Below are 20,824 nucleotides of genomic sequence, written 5' to 3'. Positions count from 1 at the left end.
TTTGGCGTGTGATCTGTTATGCTCCCAGATTTTTCTTTCTTTGTAAAGAAAGGTTTGAGCTAATTCCAGCTGAAAAAATTTCAGTTGCTTGGTCGTATTGTCCTTTCAATATTCAAAGCTGCAGCAAAAGCATGGGTATTGTTGCTTCTAGAAACACCCCAGTTCTCTTGTCTGCAGTCTGCATGCTATTGAGCTAAACCAGATTTAAAAAAAAAAAAAAACAACACAGTAAACAGAAACAAGAAACAAACCACCACAGCTGTTGCTCCTGCTCTCTTTCTACTTTCTTGTGCTTTGCCCCTCCCCTTTCCCAGGTGATTGGGTTTGGGTGCTGGGCGGGGCCAAATGGTATATGAGCCCCAGGTATGCCATTAGGGAGTTCATTGTGCCTGGGCTGCTCTTTGTGGTAAGTGCTTTGTTTTTCAGTCAGTTGCAGGGTTCTTTGGGCAGGTTGGTGTCTATGGATTTCTAGATTTTAAGTGCTTGGAAATCACTTACTAGAGGGATATTTAGCAGAGGTTGCTGGCTCACTTGTTTTTGGGATGGTGGGATCCACTTGTGTTTTTGGGTTATATTTGAATCTCTAGACGTATGAAGCCACTTGTGTAACTCTCCAGAGGACTAAAAAGAGCTTGATTACACACTACAAGAGGCTTGACCACGTAGGCGCAGTATTACCAAGAGACTGAGCAGGGTTGTTTCAGAGTTACCTTTTTCATCTGTAAAGGGTAAGTCTGTGATTAGCCCTGCTGGGGCTGCTGTGTGTGCATGGCTTTTTGGCATTTGTGGAGCTCAGTTGTTTTTTTTGTGTGTGTGTGGTATTACTTTTTTTTTTTCTTTTGAGAGCCAAATAGTGTGTGCGCTGAGCGTGGTTGGCAGGAGGAGGTGGGGAATTGTCTGGCAGGGGAGCTGTTCAGGACTGGTAGGTTTGGTTTCTAGGAGCGTGCGGCATCCTTCCTGTGCGATACCACTGATTGTTGGGCAGGAACGTTCCAGCTCGTGTGTCTTAAACAACGTAGCTTGTGCAGTGTGTGTTGTGTGGCCCGGGCAGAGTTTGCCGCGGCGCTGTGAGCGAAGAATCTCAGCTCGAGCTGGTGAGCAGCTGAAGTAAAGGAGCTGGGAAGAGAGAGGTATTGCAGCAGGTACGCTGTGGCTGTGAGGTGCCTCAGGGTGTGCTTTTCTCTCGTCTCTGCAGGGGCTTCATGCAGTCTTGGACAGGGAAATCCCCGTGTCACGGAGCAGTGAGGGAAGGTGGGAGTTTTATCAGCCTGGTGATCCCTTATCTGAAGCGAAGGGAAGACATTCAGGTGTTTCCTTCTGAGGGTCTGAGGTGAGGCTGTTTGGGACAGAGGAGCAGTGTGGCAGGTGGTGGCTTGCAAGCACAGTGGTCATTTTGTCCTTCTGTGTTCCCAGGTGGCATGGGTGATGGTGGCCGTTCCTTTGGAGCTTGGATCTAACTTGCAGGTACAGAGGCAAGAGGACTGCTGTTTTGAAACGAAAACATTAAATATGGGGTGACTTCTGTTGTTGAGGGATGGGTGCTAATGCTGTCAGCTGAATGTTTGTCTTCTGACTGTGTTTTCCTTTGTTCAGGCTGAAACGCAGTGTGCAGTACAGGACGTCACGACGCGAGCTACCTCTGGAGTGACTCTGGTGAGTGATGAACAGAGGTAGCTGTTATTTTTGGGGTGCGGTTGTTGCTGCACTTACTTTACTACATCCAATAGAGTAAAATTCCAGTTTCTCTTTTGGAGGTGCTCTAGGTGGCTTCAGAGAACGGGTGGAAGCATCTGCCACGTGGGGTAGGTAAGCGGCTGAGGTAAAGGAGGGGATGAGAGTAACTGTCCTGAGGGTGCAGTGGCTTTTATTGCTGTGGTTGCCTTCTCTTCTGCTTATCAGGTGCCACAGGCAAGGTGGTGGGCTGTGATAGTCTTTGGAATAGGAGCAAAGCAGGTCACTGGAATGCTGTTTGGTTCCTGAGACAGGAGTTGTAGAGGAGAAAAGCTTTCAATATTCAAAGCTGAAGCAAAAAAAAATAAACCACAGCTGCTGCTTCTCCTCTTTCTACTTGTGCTTTGCCCCTCCCCTTTCCCAGGTGATTGGCTTTGGGTTCCAGGGAGGGTCTGGTGGTCATTGAGTCACAGGCATCCCATCAGAGAGCTCATTCTGCCTGGGCTGCACTTTAGAGTAAGTGCTTTGTTTCTCCTTCAGTGAGTTGCAGGTTTCTTTAGGTGGTTAAGAGTCTATGGACTGATGCGTTTCCAAGTAGAGACCGGTACGCCCATCTTTGTGAGGTAACAGCTAGTAGGATCTGTTAGAGTAAACCAATCTAGTAATAGGTGCCTGTATTGCATGCAGCTCTTCTTGAGGTGAGTAATTGTTATAGCATGTTTACGGATAGGATGGCAGTGCTACTTTGTGTGTTTGCTTTGTGGTTCTGGGTCCCTTATGATTTCTGCAGAATTAAGGCAAATATTATCAAAGTTATAACCTTGGTGGCAAAGTGATGGAGCAGGGTTTAGGAGATAAGTATCATCGAGTTCCATGTGTAAGCATGTGTCTGAAAAGAGCAGCAGTAGGCGTGTAAGGGGTAGTCTTTTTCAGGGTTAGGGATAGTTTGTTTTATTTTTGGAGCTTTTGCCTGTGGTTTGTGTGGCTGTAGAGTCTTTAGACGTTGCAGCCTTCTAGTTTTTAAGTGCTTGGAATTCATGTAATAGAGGTGTGCTTAGGAGGTGTTGCTGGCTAACTTGTTTTTGGGAAATGGTGGGGTACGGTTCCTTTTTTTTTGAGTTATCTTTTAATCTCTAGGTATATCAAGTCATTTGCATAACTGTCCAGAGGCTTCACAAGGAGCTTCAGTATGCATCAGAAGGGGCTTGACCGCATAAGTGCAGTATTATGGAAAGACTGAGCAGGGTCACCGTTCTCATCTGTAAAGGATAAGTCTGTGATTACCACTGTTGGGGCTGCTGTGCATTCATGGCCTTTTGGTATTTGTGGACCTGAGGGTGTGTTTTTTTTTTCTGGCTCTCGTCTCTGTGTTTGTCCTCTGCAAGGAGCTGTACTGTTTGCGTATCCGTCACGGATATGACCTCCTCTTTTTGTTTCTTGTAGCCCAGGGCATGGGCACGGACACTTGAATGAGGCACGAGGGTGAGTGGACGGCAGTGTGGGCCCTGAGTTGGTCAGTGGATTGTGTTAGTCTGCTTTGCCTGTTATGCAGGCTTTGGAAGCACCTTGCGACAGCAGAGTACATCTTCTGCCACGTTCCTGAGGCGCGCCAGGCGTCAGCGGTTCCAGTTCCTGAAATGCTGGAGATGCTCTGAGCACAAGAGGAGCTGGGAGCGTGATGCATCTCCTTGGGATGTTAGGTGAGTGAAGCGGTGGTACTGGGTTGGGGAACGTGGGTCTGGGGCTTCTTGGCTGTTGGGGTAGGGGAGGAAAGAAGAGGAGTGGGTATAGACTGTTTTGTGGATTGTCATTTTTGTTTGTTCTTTCTCCTTGGTCTAAGCTATGTGACCTTGGCTCAGCACAGTAAATGGAAGCGCTAAGCCTGCATCGGGAAGGTGAGTGGAGAAAAGTTGGGAAAAGGGCATTGGTTTTGATTTGGTAGTCTATTGGTCCCACCTCTGGGTGACTCCTCTTTTCTGGGGACGAAGAAGATAGTGGGGACATCCTAGTTGGCCTCAGTGGTCCACCTTGAGGATGGATTGTGACCCCTGAGAATTAAGTCCAGGGGCAAATACTGTGTGTTTGGGGGTGGTTGGCAGGGGAAGGCGGGCAGTTGTCTGGAGTTGGTCTATCTGACTTCAGTAGCAGAGCAGGTCAGTGGACTACTGTTTTGTTTTTGAGGTGGGTGTTTCACTAGAAGAAGTTTGGCTGGTGTGCCAGTGCCTGATGGCACTTTATTTCTGCAGGTGAAGAGGAGCCTCGTGCCGGAAGCAATGTCCTGGCTAGCCTTCGTGTTCCTTGATGAGGATGGAACCTGCCTCCCGTCATTCCCAAGCTAAGTTGCGGGGCAAGTGCTATGTTTGCTTTTGGGTTTTGAATGTACACATAGGGCGAGGGTCTGTGCTTTTAAGTCATTGCTGTGGATGGGGCCTTTTAGGATTGATCATGGTCAGACAGTGTATGGGGGCGTGGGATTCTGTCAGGTAGGGCTTGAGCATGTGCCAGGCAGGGCAGTTCCAGCTTGGTGTCTGTGTTCTGTGTTGTCTGTGCTGTGCTGTTGCTCCTGGTGCTTGGCAGGCCCTGGGGAAGCCTTCCTGAGGGTGTCGAACACTTGACCTCACTGGAATAATGCTGATGCTCAATTGGAAGCTAAGCATTTCTTATCTTGCAGCGGGAGCCTAAAGAGATCATTTCTTCTGTGCGTGTAATTTTTTTGTATCAAATGTTTCTTGATGCGATCATCATATGTTACGCGCTCCTCAAATCTTGATATCCTCATTGCCTTTTTCCACTGGACAGATTAGATGGGCAACTTGTTAGCCACACCAAAGGTCCTAAATGCTTGTTTCATCATCGTAGGGCTGATCTGAGCACTTCTTGACTTGCAGTCGCAGCTTAAAGCGCAGATGTGTTTCAGGTCTAGTGCATCATATTCTGTTTCAGATGGCATCTGTTTCCATCCTCGCTGTTGCGGAAGTCATGTGGGCTTCATCAGGAGCTCTGTCTTGGGAGTTCATTTCCGAAGCATTTTTCTTCTGGGGTTTGCACTCCCCATCCTTCTGGTCTCTTGTCTTAAAGGCAGGCTTTTTATGCCTCCATCATCCCAGTTCTGGCAGTTGCTTCCAGTCGCATGTCGTGACATTTGAATCTCTCCTTGGGTCTGCTGCAGGGCACCTGTTCTGACTTGCTGTATGGCTTCCCTCTGGGAGTCCTTTTTTTGCGCCTTGTGTTCTGTGTTTTGTTCGTAACGTTTGTAGCGTGCCTGTGTGTGTGTTTGGCCTGGAGCTGTCCTGCCTGGCAGTTAGTGATGGTAGCTAACGTGGCGGTGTACTAATACATTGTCCGGACTGTTTTGGCAAAGACATCCGGTCTGCCTCTGGGCACGTACTGAAGGGCAGCTGGCACAGAGTCATCTCTGTGGTGTTTGGCAAATGTGGAGGGGGAGACTTGAGCTGCTTGCGAGCAGCTGTTTGCATAGTGCTTGAATAGTGCTAGAGGAGAGGTCTGTCATTGAATCTTGAAAGCTCGCAGATACGGGGTTTTGATTTTTTGTTTGTATTTCGTTCCCCTCCCCAGTAGAGGGGTAAACCTTAGGAGGAACCGGTCACAGGAAAGAGCTCCTTTTGGAACTGTCAAGGACTCGGTAGGCAACCCGGTGACTGGCTTGATCTACTTTCCAGGTGCTGAGGCAAGGGGGCTGCTGTTTTGAAATGATAAAATTAGCCATGGGGTCCCTTGTGTGGTTGAGGGATGGGTGCTAATGCTGGCATCTGAATGATTATCTTCTGACTGTTTTCATTTGTTAAAGCTGAAACACAGCGTACGACCTGGGACTTCACGACCAGAGCTGGTTTTGGCAAGGTGAGCGATGAACAGATGTAGCAGTTATTTTAGGGGTGCGGTTGTCACTGCAGTTACTTAACTACACAAAATACAGTTAAAGTCCTGTTTATATTCCAGAGGTGTTGTAGCTGGCTTAAGAGAGCAGATGGAAGCATCTGCCTCGAGGGCAGGTGAGGGGGCAGAGTAAGGGAGCAGGTGAGAGTACCTGTCCTAGCTGTGCTGCGGCTTTGGATGCTGCCGCGGCCTATGCTTTTCTTTTTCTTTCGCAGGTGCCTCGCACAGACCCAGAGGGGCCAAGCTGCACTCTGAAGAGCAGCACGAGAAGGGCAGGCTGGTCGTGAGTGGGGTTGGAGCAGAATGGCCAAGTTGCGCAAGGTGACTGCGAAGGGTATCCATCTTGCTTTGCAGGTGTCATGGCAGGCTCTACACAGAAGTGGCTGAGGATTTGAGAAGAGGTTACAGAGCATCAAGGAGCGGCATGTGCAGTGACGGTTTCCAAACGGTATGGTTGCTTTCTCTTCTGTTGATCAGGTGCCACAGGCAAGGTGGGCTGTGACACTAGTCTTTAGAATCGGAGCAAAGCAGGTCACTTGAATGCCGCAGGGCATTCTGAGAAGGGTGTTTTAACAGAAAAAGCTTGTCTGGCATGGCAGTGCCTGATGGCAGTGTGTTTCCACAGGTGAAGAGGTGCCTGAAGCCCCATCCTGTCTAGCCTGAGCACACCTCGCTGAGAAGGAAAGCCGCTTTCCAGTAATTCAGAAAGCCAAGTTACGTCTCGGCCTCGAGCATCTGGGGCGTGTGCCTGTGCTTTTGGGCCTGTCTGTAGCATTTGGCACCTGCATTAGTACTTTCTTGGCGTATGTTTAGGCATTTGGGGCCTGTGTCTTGGGGGGAGGGTTGAGGCCAATGTTTTGGGGAGGTGTGGAGCTGCTTGTACACCTTTGGGCCTTGCATCTGGGGGGGGTTGGGAGCTGCTTGTACACTGCAGGGACTTGCGTTTGGGGGGGGCTGGGGCCTGCCTCTGGGGGGGGGACAGTGGTTGTGAGCTGCTTGCACACCCTTGGGGCCTGCATCTGTGGGGGCTTGGTGCCTGCGTCTCCGGGGAGCGGGGGGGTTCAGAGCTGGTTGTACAGTATAGGAGCCTGTGTTGGGGGGTTTGGGAGCTGCTCGTACACTGGAAGCCTGGGATGGGGGGGGGAGGTTTGGAGCTGCTTGTACACCTTTGGGGCTTGCATCTGGGGGGGGTCGGGTGCTGGTTGTACACCTTTGGGGCCTGCCTCTGGGGAGGGAGGGTGGGGAGGGAGTTGCTTGTACACCTTTGGGGCCTGTGTCTGGGGGGGCTTGGGGCCTGCGTCTTGGTGGGGGGGGGGTTGGAGCTGGTTGTACACCTTTCGGGCTTGCATCTGGAGGGGGTTGGGGCCTGCCTCTGGGGGGGTGGTTGCGGGCTGCTTGTATACTGTAGGGGCCTGCTTGTACACCTTTGGGGCCTGAGTCTGGGGTGTGGGGGCTGGGGCTGGGGCCTGGGGCCTGCATCGGGGTGGGGTGGGGTCCAGTTCATGGGGGGCGGGTTGGGAGCTGCTTGTGGACAGTTGGGGTCTGCATCTGGGTGTGGTTGGGGCCTGCGTCTGGGGGTGGGTTGTGGCCCGCTTGTAGACTTCTGCAGCCTGCGTCTGGTGTTTGGGGGCTTTTCTGTAGCGTTTGGGGCTTGCATTTTGGCTTTGGGATGTGTCTTGAGCTTCTGGGGCCTAGCTGTAGTGCTTGGGGCCTGCATCTGGGGCTTTTCTGTAGCATTTTGGTCGCCTGTTTGTGATTTGGGGTCTGTATCCAGGGTTTTGCCTTTTTTGGAGTTTTCAGCTTTGTGTCAGTTTCTTTGTGGGTTGCCTGGGGTTGAGGCAGTTTGGGGTTTGGATCATTAGTCAGTGTCATTAGCGTCGGGGGGTTGATATGAAGGGTTAGGGTTGTGGTTAGAGTTGTTAGGGTTAAAGGGAATAAGGATTTTAGGGTAAGGGGATCAAGGTTGTGGGAATAAAAATGTTTTTGCACAGAGTTACATTGTTTAGAGGGAAGGAAGGTGGTATTGAGATATGCTTGCAGTGATAAGAAAGCTTACCAGACAACCTTGTGAAATGCAGACAACCAGAATCCTTAGAGCAATTGGGTGGAAATCACGGTGTAAGAAACATTACCACCTCAAAGAGGAAAACAGTCAAGGAAAAAAGAAAATTGACTTGTAACAGGCCAGCAGCTGTGTATTTTCAGTGAAGTACCGGATAGATTGTGAACCTGGATTACCCAGTCAATGGGGAAACTGAAGCGAAGAATCTCAGAGCTGGTGAGGAGCTGAAGTAAAGGAGTTGGGAAGAGAGAGGTATTGCAGCAGGTACGCTGTGGCTGTGAGGTGCCTCATGGTGTGCTTTTCTCTCGTTTCTGCAGGGGCTTCGTGCAGTCTTGGACAGGGAAATCCCCGTGTCACGGAGCAGTGAGGGAAGGTGAGAGTTCTATCAGCCTGGTGATCCCTTATCTGAAGCGAAGGGAAGACATTCAGGTGTTTCCCTCTGAGGTGAGGCTGTTTGGGACAGAGGAGCAGTGTGGCAGGTGGTGGCTTGCAAGCACAGTGGTCATTTTGTCCTTCTGTGTTCCCAGGTGGCATGGGTGATGGTGGCCGTTCCTTTGGAGCTTGGATCTAACTTGCAGGTACAGAGGCAAGTGGACTGCTGTTTTGAAACGAAAACATTAAATATGGGGTGACTTCTGTTGTTGAGGGACGGGTGCTAATGCTGTCAGCTGAATGTTTGTCTTCTGTCTGTGTTTTCCTTTGTTCACGCTGAAACGCAGTGTGCAGTACAGGACGTCACGACGCGAGCTACCTCTGGAGTGACTCTGGTGAGTGATGAACAGAGGTAGCTGTTATTTTTGGGGTGTGGCTGTCGCTGCAGTTCTTTTAACTACATCCAATAGAGTAAAATTCCAGTTTCTCTTTTAGAGGTGCTCTAGGTGGCTTCAGAGAACGGGTGGAAGCATCTGCCACGTGGGGTAGGTAAGCGGCTGAGGTAAAGGAGGGGATGAGGGTAACTGTCCTGAGGGTGCAGTGGCTTTTATTGCTGTGGTTGCTTTCTCTTCTGCTTATCAGGTGCCACAGGCAAGGTGGGCTGTGATAGTCTTTGGAATAGGAGCAAAGCAGGTCACTGGAATGCTGTTTGGTTCCTGAGACAGGAGTTGTAGAGGAGAAAAGCTTTCAATATTCAAAGCTGAAGCAAAAAAAAATAAACCACAGCTGCTGCTTCTCCTCTTTCTACTTTCTTGTGTTTTGCCCCTCCCCTTTCCCAGGTGATTGGCTTTGGGTTCCAGGGAGGGCCTAGTGGTCATTGAGTCACAGGCATCCCATCAGAGAGCTCATTCTGCCTGGGCTGCTCTTTGGGGTAAGTGCTTTGTTTCTCCTTCAGTGAGTTGCAGGTTTTTTTAGGTGGTTAAGAGTCTATGGACTGATGCGTTTCCAAGTAGAGACCGGTACGCCCATCTTTGTGAGGTAACAACTAGTAGGATCTGTTAGAGTAAACCAATCTAGTAATAGGTGCCTGTATTGCAAGCAGCTCTTCTTGAGGTGAGTAATTGTTATAGCATGTTTACGGATATTGTGGCAATCTTACTTTGTGTGTTTGCTTTGTGGTTCTGGGTCCCTTATGATTTTTGCTGATTTAAGCCAAATATTATGAAAGTTATAACCTTGGTGGCAAAGTGATGGAGCAGGGTTTAGGAGATAAGTATCATCGAAGCTCCCTGTGTAAGCATGCATCTGAAAAGAGCAGCAGTAGGCGTGGAAGGGGTAGTCTTTTTCAGGGTTAGGGACAGTTTGTTATAGTTTTGGAGCTTTTGCCTGTGGTTTGTGTGGCTGTAGAGTGTTTAGACGTTGCAGCCTTCTAGTTTTTAAGTGCTTGGAATTCACGTAATAGAGGTGTGCTTAGGAGGTATTGCCGGCTAACTCGTTTCTAAGAAATGGTGGGGTACGGTTCCTCGACCGCATAAGCACGGTAGCATTACCAAGAGACTGAGCAGGGTCACCTTTTTCATCTGTGAAGGGTAAGTCTGTGATTACCCCTGTTGGGGCTGCTGTGCATTCATGGCCTTTTGGCATTTGTGGACCTGAGGGTTTTTTTTCCTGGCTCTCGTCTCTGTGTTTGAGTCCTCTGCAAGGAGCTGTACTATTTGCATGTCCAGCACGGATATGACCTCCTCTTTTTGTTTCTTGTAGCCCAGGGCATGGGCACGGACACTTGAATGAGGCACAAGGGTGAGTGGACGGCAGTGTGGGCCCTGAGTTGGTCAGTGGATTGTGTTAGTCTGCTTTGCCTGTTATGCAGGCTTTGGAAGCACCTTGCGACAGCAGAGTACATCTTCTGCCACGTTCCTGAGGCGCGCCAGGCGTCAGCGGTTCCAGTTCCTGAAATGCTGGAGATGCTCTGAGCACAAGAGGAGCTGGGAGCGTGATGCATCTCCTTGGGATGTTAGGTGAGTGAAGCGGTGGTACTGGGTTGGGGAACGTGGGTCTGGGGCTTCTTGGCTGTTGGGGTAGGGGAGGAAAGAAGAGGAGTGGGTATAGACTGTTTTGTGGATTGTCATTTTTGTTTGTTCTTTCTCCTTGGTCTAAGCTACGTGACCTTGGCTCAGCACAGTAAATGGAAGCGCTAAGCCTGCATCGGGAAGGTGAGTGGAGTACAGTTGGGAAAAGGGCATTGGTTTTGGTTTGGTAGTCTATTGGTCCCACCTCTGGGTGACTCCTCTTTTCCGGGGACGAGGAAGATAGTGGGGACATCCTAGTTGGCCTCTGTGGTCCACCTTGAGGATGGATTGTGACCCCTGAGAATTAAGTCCAGGGGCAAATACTGTGTGTTTGGGGGTGGTTGGCAGGGGAAGGCGGGCAGTTGTCTGGAGTTGGTCTATCTGACTTCAGTAGCAGAGCAGGTCAGTGGACTACTGTTTTGTTTTTGAGGTGGGTGTTTCACTAGAAGAAGTTTGGCTGGTGTGCCAGTGCCTGATGGCACTTTATTTCTGCAGGTGAAGAGGAGCCTCGTGCCGGAAGCAATGTCCTGGCTAGCCTTCGTGTTCCTTGATGAGGATGGAACCTGCCTCCCGTCATTCCCAAGCTAAGTTGCGGGGCAAGTGCTATGTTTGCTTTCGGGTTTTGAATGCACACATAGGGCGAGGGTCTGTGCTTTTAAGTCATTGCTGTGGATGGGGCCTTTTAGGATTGATCATGGTCAGACAGTGTATGGGGGCGTGGGATTCTGTCAGGTAGGGCTTGAGCATGTGCCAGGCAGGGCAGTTCCAGCTTGGTGTCTGTGTTCTGTGTTGTCTGTGCTGTGCTGTTGCTCCTGGTGCGTGGCAGGCCCTGGGGAAGCCTTCCTGAGGGTGTCGAACACTTGACCTCACTGGAATAATGCTGATGCTCAATTGGAAGCTGAGCATTTCTTATCTTGCAGCGGGAGCCTAAAGAGATCATTTCTTCTGTGCGTGTAATTTTTTTGTATCAAATGTTTCTTGATGCGATCATCATATGTTACGCGCTCCTCAAATCTTGATATCCTCATTGCTTTTTGCACTGGACAGACTAGAAAGGCAACTTGTTAGCTGTACCAAAGGTCCTAAATGCTTGTTTTGTCACCATGGGTCTGATCTGAGCACTTCTTGTATTGCAGACGCAGCTTAAAGCGCCGATGTGTTTCAGGTCTTGTGCATCATATTCGGTTTCAGATGGCATCTGCTTCCATCCTCACTCTTGCAGAAGTCATCTGGGTCTCATCAGGAGCTCTGTCTTGGGAGTTCATTTCCGAAGCATTTTTCTTCTGGGGTTTGCACTCCCCATCCTTCTGGTCTCTTGCCTTGAAGGCAGGCTTTTTATGCCTCCATCATCCCAGTTCTGGCAGTTGCTTCCAGTCGCATGTCGTGACATTTGAGTCTCTCCTTGGGTCTGCTGCAGAGCACCTGTTCTGACTTGCTGTTGCTGTATGGCTTCCCTCTGGGAGTCCTTTTTTTGCGCCTTGTGTTCTGTGTTTTGTTCGTAACGTTTGTAGCATGCCTGTGTGCGTGTTTGGCCTGGAGCTGTCCTGCCTGGCAGTTAGTGATGGTAGCTAACGTGGCGGTGTACTAATACATTGTCTGGACTGTTTTGGCAAAGACATCCGGTCTGCCTCTGGGCACGTACTGAAGGGCAGCTGGCACAGAGTCATCTCTGTGGTGTTTGGCAAATGTGGAGGGGGAGACTTGAGCTGCTTGCGAGCAGCTGTTTGCATAGTGCTTGAATAGTGCTAGAGGAGAGGTCTGTCATTGAATCTTGAAAGCTCGCAGATGTGGAGTGTTTTTATTTTTCTCCAGTCCTAGATAAACCTTAGGAGCAACCGGTCAAAGGAAAGAGCTCTTTCTGGAGCTGTCAAGCTCTCGTTCGGCAGCTCGGTGACTGTCTTGATCTACTTTCCAGGTGCTGAGGCAAGGGGGCTGCTGTTTTGAAATGATAAAACTAGACATGGGGTCCCTTGTGTTGTTGAGGGATGGGTGCTAATGCTGGCAGCTGAATGATTACCTTCTATGTTTTCGTTTGTTAAAGCTGAAATACAGCGTACAACCTGGGACGTCACACCCAGGGCTGCTTTTGGCAAGGTGAGCGATGAACAAATGGAGCAGTTATAGTTGGGTTGCGGTTGTCACTGTCACTCGAAGTGTCCCCTCTTTTCTGTTTTAGAGGTGTTGTAGCTGGCTTAAGAGGGTAGATGGAAGCATCTGCCTCGGGGTAGGTAAGCGGGTAGAGGTAAGGCAGCAGGTGAGAGTAACTGTCCTAGCTGTGCTGCGGCTTAGGATGCTGCCTTAGCCTATGCTTTTCTTCCTCTTTCACAGGTGTCTCGCACAGGCTCAAAGGAGCAAACTGCATTCTGAAGAGCTGCTTAAGTAGGGGGGCTGGTCATGAGCTGGGTTGGAGCGGAATGGCCAAGTAGCACGAGGTGACTATGAAAGGTCTCTGTCTTGCTTTGCAGGTGCCATGGCAGGCTCTCCACAGAAGTGGCTGAGGATTTGAGATGAGGCCGGAGAGTGACAAGGAGCAGCACGTGCAGGGATGGTTTCCAAGCGCTGCGTTTGCTTTCTCTTCTGTTTATCAGGTGCCACAGGCAAGGTGGGCTGTGACATCAGTCTTTAGAATGGGAGCAAAGCAGGTCACTGGAATGCCGCAGGGCATCTGAGAAGGGTGTTTTAACAGGAAAAGTTTGTCTGGCATGGCGGTGTCTGATGGCAGTGTGTTTCCACAGGTGAAGAGGTGCCTGGAGCCCCATCTCATCTAGCCTGCACGTGCCTTGAGGATAAAGCCTGCTTTTCAGCAGTGTGGAAAGCACCACCAGTCTGTGGTGCCGGCCCGGCCGAGTTGGAGCATGTGAGCAGCTGAAGAAGAAGAGCTAGTGAAAGAGAGGTATTGCAGCATGTAGGCTGTGCCTGTGAGGTGCCTGAGGATCTGCCTTTTCTTTTTTTTCTTTTGTGGGTGCTTCCTGCAGCCTTGGAGAGGTGAATCCCCACATTGTGGAGTGCTGAGGAAAGGCGAGAGGGTCGTCAGCCCAGTCAGTGTCCCTAAGCAAGGTCCCCCTAAGGCAAGTCCTTGAAGTGTTTCCCCTGGTTTAGCAGGTGCTGCAGCAGGCCTTCCTCAGAATCTGCTGAGGGTCTGAGGTGAGGCTGGGTGGGATAGAGGAGCAGTGTGGTGGGTGATTACTTGAGAACACAACGATCATTTTATCCCTTTGTTTTCCCAGGTGGTGTGGGTGATACTGGCTGTATTGTTGGAGCTTGGACTCAGACAGGAACGGGTGAGCACAACCATATGTTGCTTCAGCGGTAGTCAGTATTGCGGAGGAGGTGGGCATCAGGGCCGGTGTGCTAGTGAATGCTGGTACGCTGTTTTTGCAGATGATGATAAGCCTGGCCATGGACTAAGATGTCTCTCAGTGTCTGTGCATTTCTTGAGGTGGAGGGAATTTACCATCCAGCAATCTGAGAGCTAAGTTGAGGGGCACCTGGTATTTGCATATGTGGTGTGGCTGATGGGAGCTGGGAGCCGGAGCAGCATGGAGCCAGCCAGCTGAATATACTTGGTGCCACTGTGAGGGTGGTTCAGGCTGCTTGAGGCTGGGTCATCAGGCTAATAGAAGGAGCAGGGGGTATTTTGTAGTGTGAGTGTATGTGCCAGGCAGGACAGTTCCCATCTGTTTATTTGTCTTGTAGTGCTGCTTCTGCAGTGTGTGTTCTGTGTCATGCACTCCTCGGGTCTTTGTGTCAAATGTTTCTTGATGTGATCATCATATGTTACGTGCTCCTCAGGTCTTGATATCCTCATTGCTTTTTGCACTGGACAGACTAGAAAGGCAACTTGTTAGCTGTACCAAAGGTCCTAAATGCTTGTTTTGTCACCATGGGTCTGATCTGAGCACTTCTTGTATTGCAGACGCAGCTTAAAGCGCCGATGTGTTTCAGGTCTTGTGCATCATATTCGGTTTCAGATGGCATCTGCTTCCATCCTCACTCTTGCAGAAGTCATCTGGGTCTCATCAGGAGCTCTGTCTTGGGAATTCATTTCCTAAGAGATTTCTTCTGGGGTTTGCACTCCCCATCCTTCTGGTCTCTTGTCTTAAAGGCAGGCTTTTTATGCCTCCATCATCCCAGTTCTGGCAGTTGCTTCCAGTCGCATGTCGTGACATTTGAATCTCTCCTTGGGTCTGCTGCAGGGCACCTGTTCTGACTTGCTGTTGCTGTAGGGCTTCCCTCTGGGAGTCCTCTTTTTTTTTTTGCGCCTTGTGTTCTGTGTTTTGTTCGTAATGTTTGTAGCGTGCCTGTGCGTGTGCGTGTTTGGCCTGGAGCTGTCCTGCCTGGCAGTTAGTGATGGTAGCTAACGTGGCGGTGTACTAATACATTGTCCGGACTGTTTTGGCAAAGACATCCGGTCTGCCTCTGGGCACGTACTGAAGGGCAGCTGGCACAGAGTCATCTCTGTGGTGTTTGGCAAATGTGGAGGGGGAGACTTGAGCTGCTTGCGAGCAGCTGTTTGCATAGTGCTTGAATAGTGCTAGAGGAGAGGTCTGTCATCGAATCTTGAAAGCTTGCAGATACGGGGTTTTGATTTTTTGTTTGTATTTCGTTCCCCTCCCCAGTAGAGGGGTAAACCTTAGGAGGAACCGGTCACAGGAAAGAGCTCCTTTTGGAACTGTCAAGGACTCGGTAGGCAACCCGGTGACTGGCTTGATCTACTTTCCAGGTGCTGAGGCAAGGGGGCTGCTGTTTTGAAATGATAAAATTAGCCATGGGGTCCCTTGTGTGGTTGAGGGATGGGTGCTAATGCTGGCATCTGAATGATTATCTTCTGACTGTTTTCATTTGTTAAAGCTGAAACACAGCGTACGACCTGGGACTTCACGACCAGAGCTGGTTTTGGCAAGGTGAGCGATGAACAGATGTAGCAGTTATTTTAGGGGTGCGGTTGTCACTGCAGTTACTTAACTACACAAAATACAGTTAAAGTCCTGTTTATATTCCAGAGGTGTTGTAGCTGGCTTAAGAGAGCAGATGGAAGCATCTGCCTCGAGGGCAGGTGAGGGGGCAGAGTAAGGGAGCAGGTGAGAGTACCTGTCCTAGCTGTGCTGCGGCTTTGGATGCTGCCGCGGCCTATGCTTTTCTTTTTCTTTCGCAGGTGCCTCGCACAGACCCAGAGGGGCCAAGCTGCACTCTGAAGAGCAGCACGAGAAGGGCAGGCTGGTCGTGAGTGGGGTTGGAGCAGAATGGCCAAGTTGCGCAAGGTGACTGCGAAGGGTATCCATCTTGCTTTGCAGGTGTCATGGCAGGCTCTACACAGAAGTGGCTGAGGATTTGAGAAGAGGTTACAGAGCATCAAGGAGCGGCATGTGCAGTGACGGTTTCCAAACGGTATGGTTGCTTTCTCTTCTGTTGGTCAGGTGCCACAGGCAAGGTGGGCTGTGACACTAGTCTTTAGAATCGGAGCAAAGCAGGTCACTTGAATGCCGCAGGGCATCTGAGAAGGGTGTTTTAACAGAAAAAGCTTGTCTGGCATGGCAGTGCCTGATGGCAGTGTGTTTCCACGGGTGAAGAGGTGCCTGAAGCCCCATCCTGTCTAGCCTGAGCACACCTCGCTGAGAAGGAAAGCCGCTTTCCAGTAATTCAGAAAGCCAAGTTACGTCTCGGCCTCGAGCATCTGGGGCGTGTGCCTGTGCTTTTGGGCCTGTCTGTAGCATTTGGCACCTGCATTAGTAGTTTCTTGGCGTATCTTTAGGCTTTTGGGGCCTGTGTCTTGGGGGGGTTGTGGAGCTGCTTGTACACCTTTGGGGCTTGCATCTGGGGGGGGGTGGGGGTGGGAGTTGCTTGAACACCTTTGGGGACTGTGTCTGGGGGGGTCAGGGCCTGCATCTGGGGGGGTTGGAAGCTGCTCCTACAATGTAGGGATCTGTATCTGGGGGGGTTGGGAGCTGCTTGTACACAGTATGGGCTTGCGTTTGGGGGTGGGTGTTGGGAGCTGCTTGTACAATGCAGGGATCTGCATCTGGGGGGGGTTGGGAGCTGCTTGTACACTGCAGGGTCCTGCCTTGGACATGGTTTGTAGCTGCTTGTACAGCTTTGGGGTCTGCAGCTGGGAGGGGTTGTGAGTTGCTTGTACATGCTAGGGGCTTCCCTCTATGGGGCTTTGGGGCCTGCCTCTGGGGGGGGGGTTGTTGTGAGCTGCTTGCACACCCTTGGGGCCTGCCTCTGCGGGGGCTTGGTGCCTGTGTCTGGGGAGTGTGGGGGTTCAGAGCTGGTTGTACAGTATAGGAGCCTGCGTTGGGGGGGTGGTTGGGAGCTGCTCGTCCTCTAGACGCCTGGGTTGGGGGGGGAGGTTTGGAGCTGCTTGTGCACCTTTCGGGCTTGCATCTGGGGGGGGTTGGGAGCTGCTTGTACACTGTTAGGGCCTGCCTTGGGGGCGGGTTGGGGCATGTGCCTTGGGGGTGGGGTTGGGAGCTGCTTCTACGCTGTAGGGGTCTGGGTCTTGGGGGGTTGGGGCTGTGTTTACAGCTTTGGGGCGTGCCTCTGGGGAGGGTGGGGAGTTGCTTGTACACGCTAGGGGCTTCCCTCTATGGGGCTTTGGGGCCTGCCTCGGGGGGGGGAGGGGTTGGAAGCTGCTTGCACACCCTTGGGGCCTGCCTCTGCGGGGGCTTGGTGCCTGCGTCTGGTGAGTGGGGGGGGGGGGTTCAGAGCTGGTTGTAGTGTAGGAGCCTGCGTTGGGGGGGGGGGGTGGGAGCTGCTCGTACACTGGACGCCTGGGTTGGGGGGGGGAGGTTTGGAGCTGCCTTGTGCACCTTTGGGGCTTGCATCTGGGGGGGGGGTCGGGTGCTGGTTGTACACCTTTGGGGCCTGCCTCTGCGGAGGGAGGGTGGGGAGGGAGTTGCTTGTACCCCTTTGGGGCCTGTGTCTGGGGGGGGTTTGGCGCCTGCGTCTGGGGGGGGGGAGTTTGGAGCTGGTTGTACACCTTTCGGGATCCCCTCTGGAGGGGGTTGGGGCCTGCCTCTGGGGGGGGGGTGGTTGTGAGCTGCTTGTACACCTTTGGGGCCTGCGCCTGGGGGGGGGGTGGGAGCTGCTTGTACGCTGTTAGGGCCTGCCTTGGGGGGGGGGGGTTGGGGCATGTGCCTTGGGGGATGGGGTTGGGAGCTGCTTCTATGCTGTAGGGGTCTGGGTCTTGGGGGGTTGGGGCTGTTTGTACACCTTTGGGGCGTGCCTCTGGGGAGGGCGGGGAGTTGCTTGTACACCTTTGGGGCCTGTGTCTGGGGGGGGGTTGGGGCCTGTGCCGGGGGGGGTTGGGAGCTGCTTGTACACTCTAGGGTCCTCTGGCGGGCTTTGGAGCCTCCCTTTGAGGGGGGCAGTTGGGAGCTGGTTGTACACCTTTGGGGCCTGAGTTTGGGGCGTGCGGGCTGGGGCTGGGGCCTGCATCTGGGTGGGGTGGGGTCCAGTTCATGGGGGGCGGGTTGGGAGCTGCTTGTGGACAGTTGGGGTCTGCATCTGGGTGTGGTTGGGGCCTGTGTCTGGGGGTGGGTCGTGGCCCGCGTGTAGACTTCTGCAGCCTGTGTCTGGTGTTTGGGGGCTTTTCTGTAGCGTTTGGGGCTTGCATTTTGGCTTTGGGTTGTGTCTTGAGCTTCTGGGGCCTAGCTGTAGTGCTTGGGGCCTGCGTCTGGGGCTTTTCTGTAGCATTTTGGTCGCCTGTTTGTGATTTGGGGTCTGTATCCAGGGTTTTGCCTTTTTTGTAGTTTTCAGCTTTGTGTCAGTTTCTTTGTCGGTTGCCTGGGGTTAGGGGCAGTTTGGGGTTTGGATCATTAGTCAGTGTCATTAGCGTCAGGGGGTTGATACGAAGGGTTAGGGTTGTGGTTAGAGTTGTTAGGGTTAAAGGGAATAAGGATTTTTAGGGTAAGGGGATCAAGGTTGTGGGAATAAAAATGTTTTAGCACAGAGTTACATTGTTTAGAGGGAAGGAAGGTGGTATTGAGATATGCTTGCAGTGATAAGAAAGCTTACCAGACAACCTTGTGAAATGCAGACAACCAGAATCCTTAGAGCAATTGGGTGGAAATCACGGTGTAAGAAACATTACCACCTCAAAGAGGAAAACAGTCAAGGAAAAAAGAAAATTGACTTGTAACAGGCCAGCAGCTGTGTATTTTCAGTGAAGCACCGGATAGATCGTGAACCTGGATTACCCAGTCAATGGGGAAACTGGGGAGGGTCCTGGTCACCGAGAGGAAAAAAAAATTTATATAAACTGTGTTATGGAACTAGTAGGTAGTTTGTGGGACGCCTGCCATTGCAATCGTGAATAAAAATGCTACTTCACTGAGATCCTTGCCTGAGCCTATGTTATTGGTTACAGAGTGTTTCTAACAAGATGTTAGGGTTTTAAGGTTTCAGGGCTAAGGCACTAGGGTTGGGTTTCAGGGTTAGGGTTTCCAGGGTTTAGGGTTAGGATTTTAGGGTTGTTAGGGCTGGAGTTATAAGGGTTAGGGGTTGGGGGTTGGTGTGTTAAGGTTTTAAAATATTTTGTGGTTTTAGTGTTGATAGGGTTTTTAGGGTTAGGGTCTTAGGGTTTTAGTTATGGTCAGGTATTTAGAGTTAGGGTTTTAAGGTCTTAAAAAAAAAAATTAAGGTTAGGGTCTCCAGGGTTAGGGCTTTGAGAATCTTTACTTTTTGGGTTAGGGTTTAGAGGGTCTTCATTTTTAGGGTTAGGGCTTTTAGGCATAGGTCTAGTGTGGTAAATTTTATCGGGTTAGGACTGTAAGGGTTTTTAGGGTTAGGGTTTCTAGGGTTTTTTGGGGTAGGGGTTAGGGTTAGATCGGTGGTTGCCGTAGGCTTAGGGGTCAAGGTTCTGAGGGGTTAGGCCTCATATTAGGGCGGAAGGCCAAAATAAGAGGGTGGGAGCCCCCCCAAAATTGAAGGGTTGAAGCCCCAAGTTAGGGGAAGGAACGTCAAAATAGTGGGGTCCCCCAAAATTGGGCGGAAGAACTTTTAATATTGGGGGAAACCCAAAAAAGGAGGGTGGGGGACTCTAAAATTGGTTGTGTCCCCCCCCAAATTGGTTGTGTCCCCCCCCAATTAGGGGAGGAACCCCCAAAATTGGGTGGGCGAACCCCCAAGTTGGGGGGGAAGAACACTTAAATGGAAGTGTGAAATTCCAGAATTGAATGTGGACCCCCCAGAACACTCTTCAGGGGTTTAGTGTGGTAAATTTTATCGGGTTAGGGCTGTAAGGGTTTTTAGGGTTAGGGTTTCTAGGGTTTGTTGGGGTAGGGGTTAGGGTTAGATCCGTGGTTGCCGTAGGGTTAGGGGTCAAGGTTCTTAGGGGTTAGGCCTAATATTAGGGAGGAAGGCCAAAATAAGAGGGTGGCAGACCCGCAAACTTGAAGGGTTGAAGCCCCAAGTTAGGGGAAGGAACGTCAAAATTGTGGGGTCCCCCAAAATTGGGCGGAAGAACTTTTAATATTAGGGGGGAACCCAAAAGAGGAGGGTGGGGGACTCTAAAATCGGTTGTGCCCCCCCCAAAATCGGTTGTGCCCCCCCCAAAATCGGTTGTGCCCCCCCCAAAATCGGTTGTGTCCCCCCCAAAATTGGTTGTGTCCCCCCCAATTAGGGGAGGAACCCCCAAAATTGGGTGGGCGAACCCCCAAATTGGGGGGGAAGAAGACTTAAATGGAAGTGTGAAATTCCAGAATTGAATGTGGACCCCCTAGAGCAGTCTTCAGGGGTTTAGTGTGGTAAATTTTATCGGGTTAGGGCTGTAAGGGTTTTTAGGGTTAGGGTTTCTAGGGTTTGTTGGGGTAGGGGTTAGGGTTAGATCCGTGGTTGCCGTAGGGTTAGGGGTCAAGGTTCTTAGGGGTTAGGCCTAATATTAGGGAGGAAGGCCAAAATAAGAGGGGGGGAACTCCCCCCAAAATTGAAGGGTTGAAGCCCAAAGTTAGGGGAAGGAATGTCAAAATTGTGGGGTCCCTCAAAATTGGGCAGAAGAACTCTTAATATTAGGGGGGAACCCAAAAAAGGAGGGTGGGGGACTCTACAATTGGGGGGGACCCCCAAAATTGGTCGGGTCCCCCCAAATTAGGGGAGGAACCCCCAAAATTGGGTGGGCGAACCCCCAAATTGGGGGGAAGAAGACTTAAATGGAAGTGTGAAATTCCAGAATTGGATGTGGACCCCCCAGAGCAGTCTTCAGGGGTTTAGTGTGGTAAATTTTATCGGGTTAGGACTGTAAGGGTTTTTAGGGTTAGGGTTTCCAGGGTTTGTTGGGGTAGGGGTTAGGGTTAGATCCGTGGTTGCCGTAGGGTTAGGGGTCAAGGTTCTTAGGGGTTAGGCCTAATATTAGGGAGGAAGGCCAAAATAAGAGGGTGGCAGACCCCCCAAACTTGAAGGGTTGAAGCCCCAAGTTAGGGGAAGGAACGTCAAAATTGTGGGGTCCCCCAAAATTGGGCGGAAGAACTTTTAATATTAGGGGGGAACCCAAAAGAGGAGGGTGGGGGACTCTAAAATCGGTTGTGCCCCCCCCAAAATCGGTTGTGCCCCCCCCAAAATCGGTTGTGCCCCCCCCAAAATCGGTTGTGTCCCCCCCCAAAATTGGTTGTGTCCCCCCCAATTAGGGGAGGAACCCCCAAAATTGGGTGGGCGAACCCCCAAATTGGGGGGAAGAAGACTTAAATGGAAGTGTGAAATTCCAGAATTGGATGTGGACCCCCCCAGAGCAGTCTTCAGGGGTTTAGTGTGGTAAATT

At 51.1% G+C, this 20,824-nt stretch overlaps 1 long non-coding RNA gene across 12 annotated transcripts; it reads left to right on the top strand.

Moving 5' to 3' along the window:
* Positions 1-1,751: 1,751 nt before the first annotated feature.
* Positions 1,752-9,065, top strand: LOC136786443 (uncharacterized). 12 transcript variants are annotated; one of them, XR_010825119.1, is made up of 12 exons: positions 1,752-1,806; positions 1,900-3,008; positions 3,115-3,153; positions 3,224-3,371; positions 3,512-3,566; positions 3,918-4,018; positions 5,248-6,016; positions 6,194-7,846; positions 7,948-8,074; positions 8,158-8,208; positions 8,350-8,397; positions 8,498-9,058. It is a non-coding gene; the product is annotated as an uncharacterized lncRNA (long non-coding RNA). The 12 variants fall into 12 exon arrangements; XR_010825122.1 differs by having other exon boundaries at positions 1,900-3,371; positions 5,248-5,314; positions 5,480-6,016; positions 8,498-9,060; XR_010825123.1 differs by having other exon boundaries at positions 1,900-3,371; positions 5,248-5,351; positions 5,480-6,016; positions 8,498-9,060.
* The last annotated feature ends 11,759 nt before the right edge of the window (positions 9,066-20,824 follow it).

This window comes from Anser cygnoides, chromosome 15, assembly GCF_040182565.1.
Source record: "Anser cygnoides isolate HZ-2024a breed goose chromosome 15, Taihu_goose_T2T_genome, whole genome shotgun sequence".
Classification (NCBI taxonomy): Eukaryota; Metazoa; Chordata; class Aves; order Anseriformes; family Anatidae; genus Anser; species Anser cygnoides.
The sequence above is the reverse complement of the archived record's forward strand: the minus strand, read 5'-3'. Positions and strand labels throughout refer to the sequence as shown.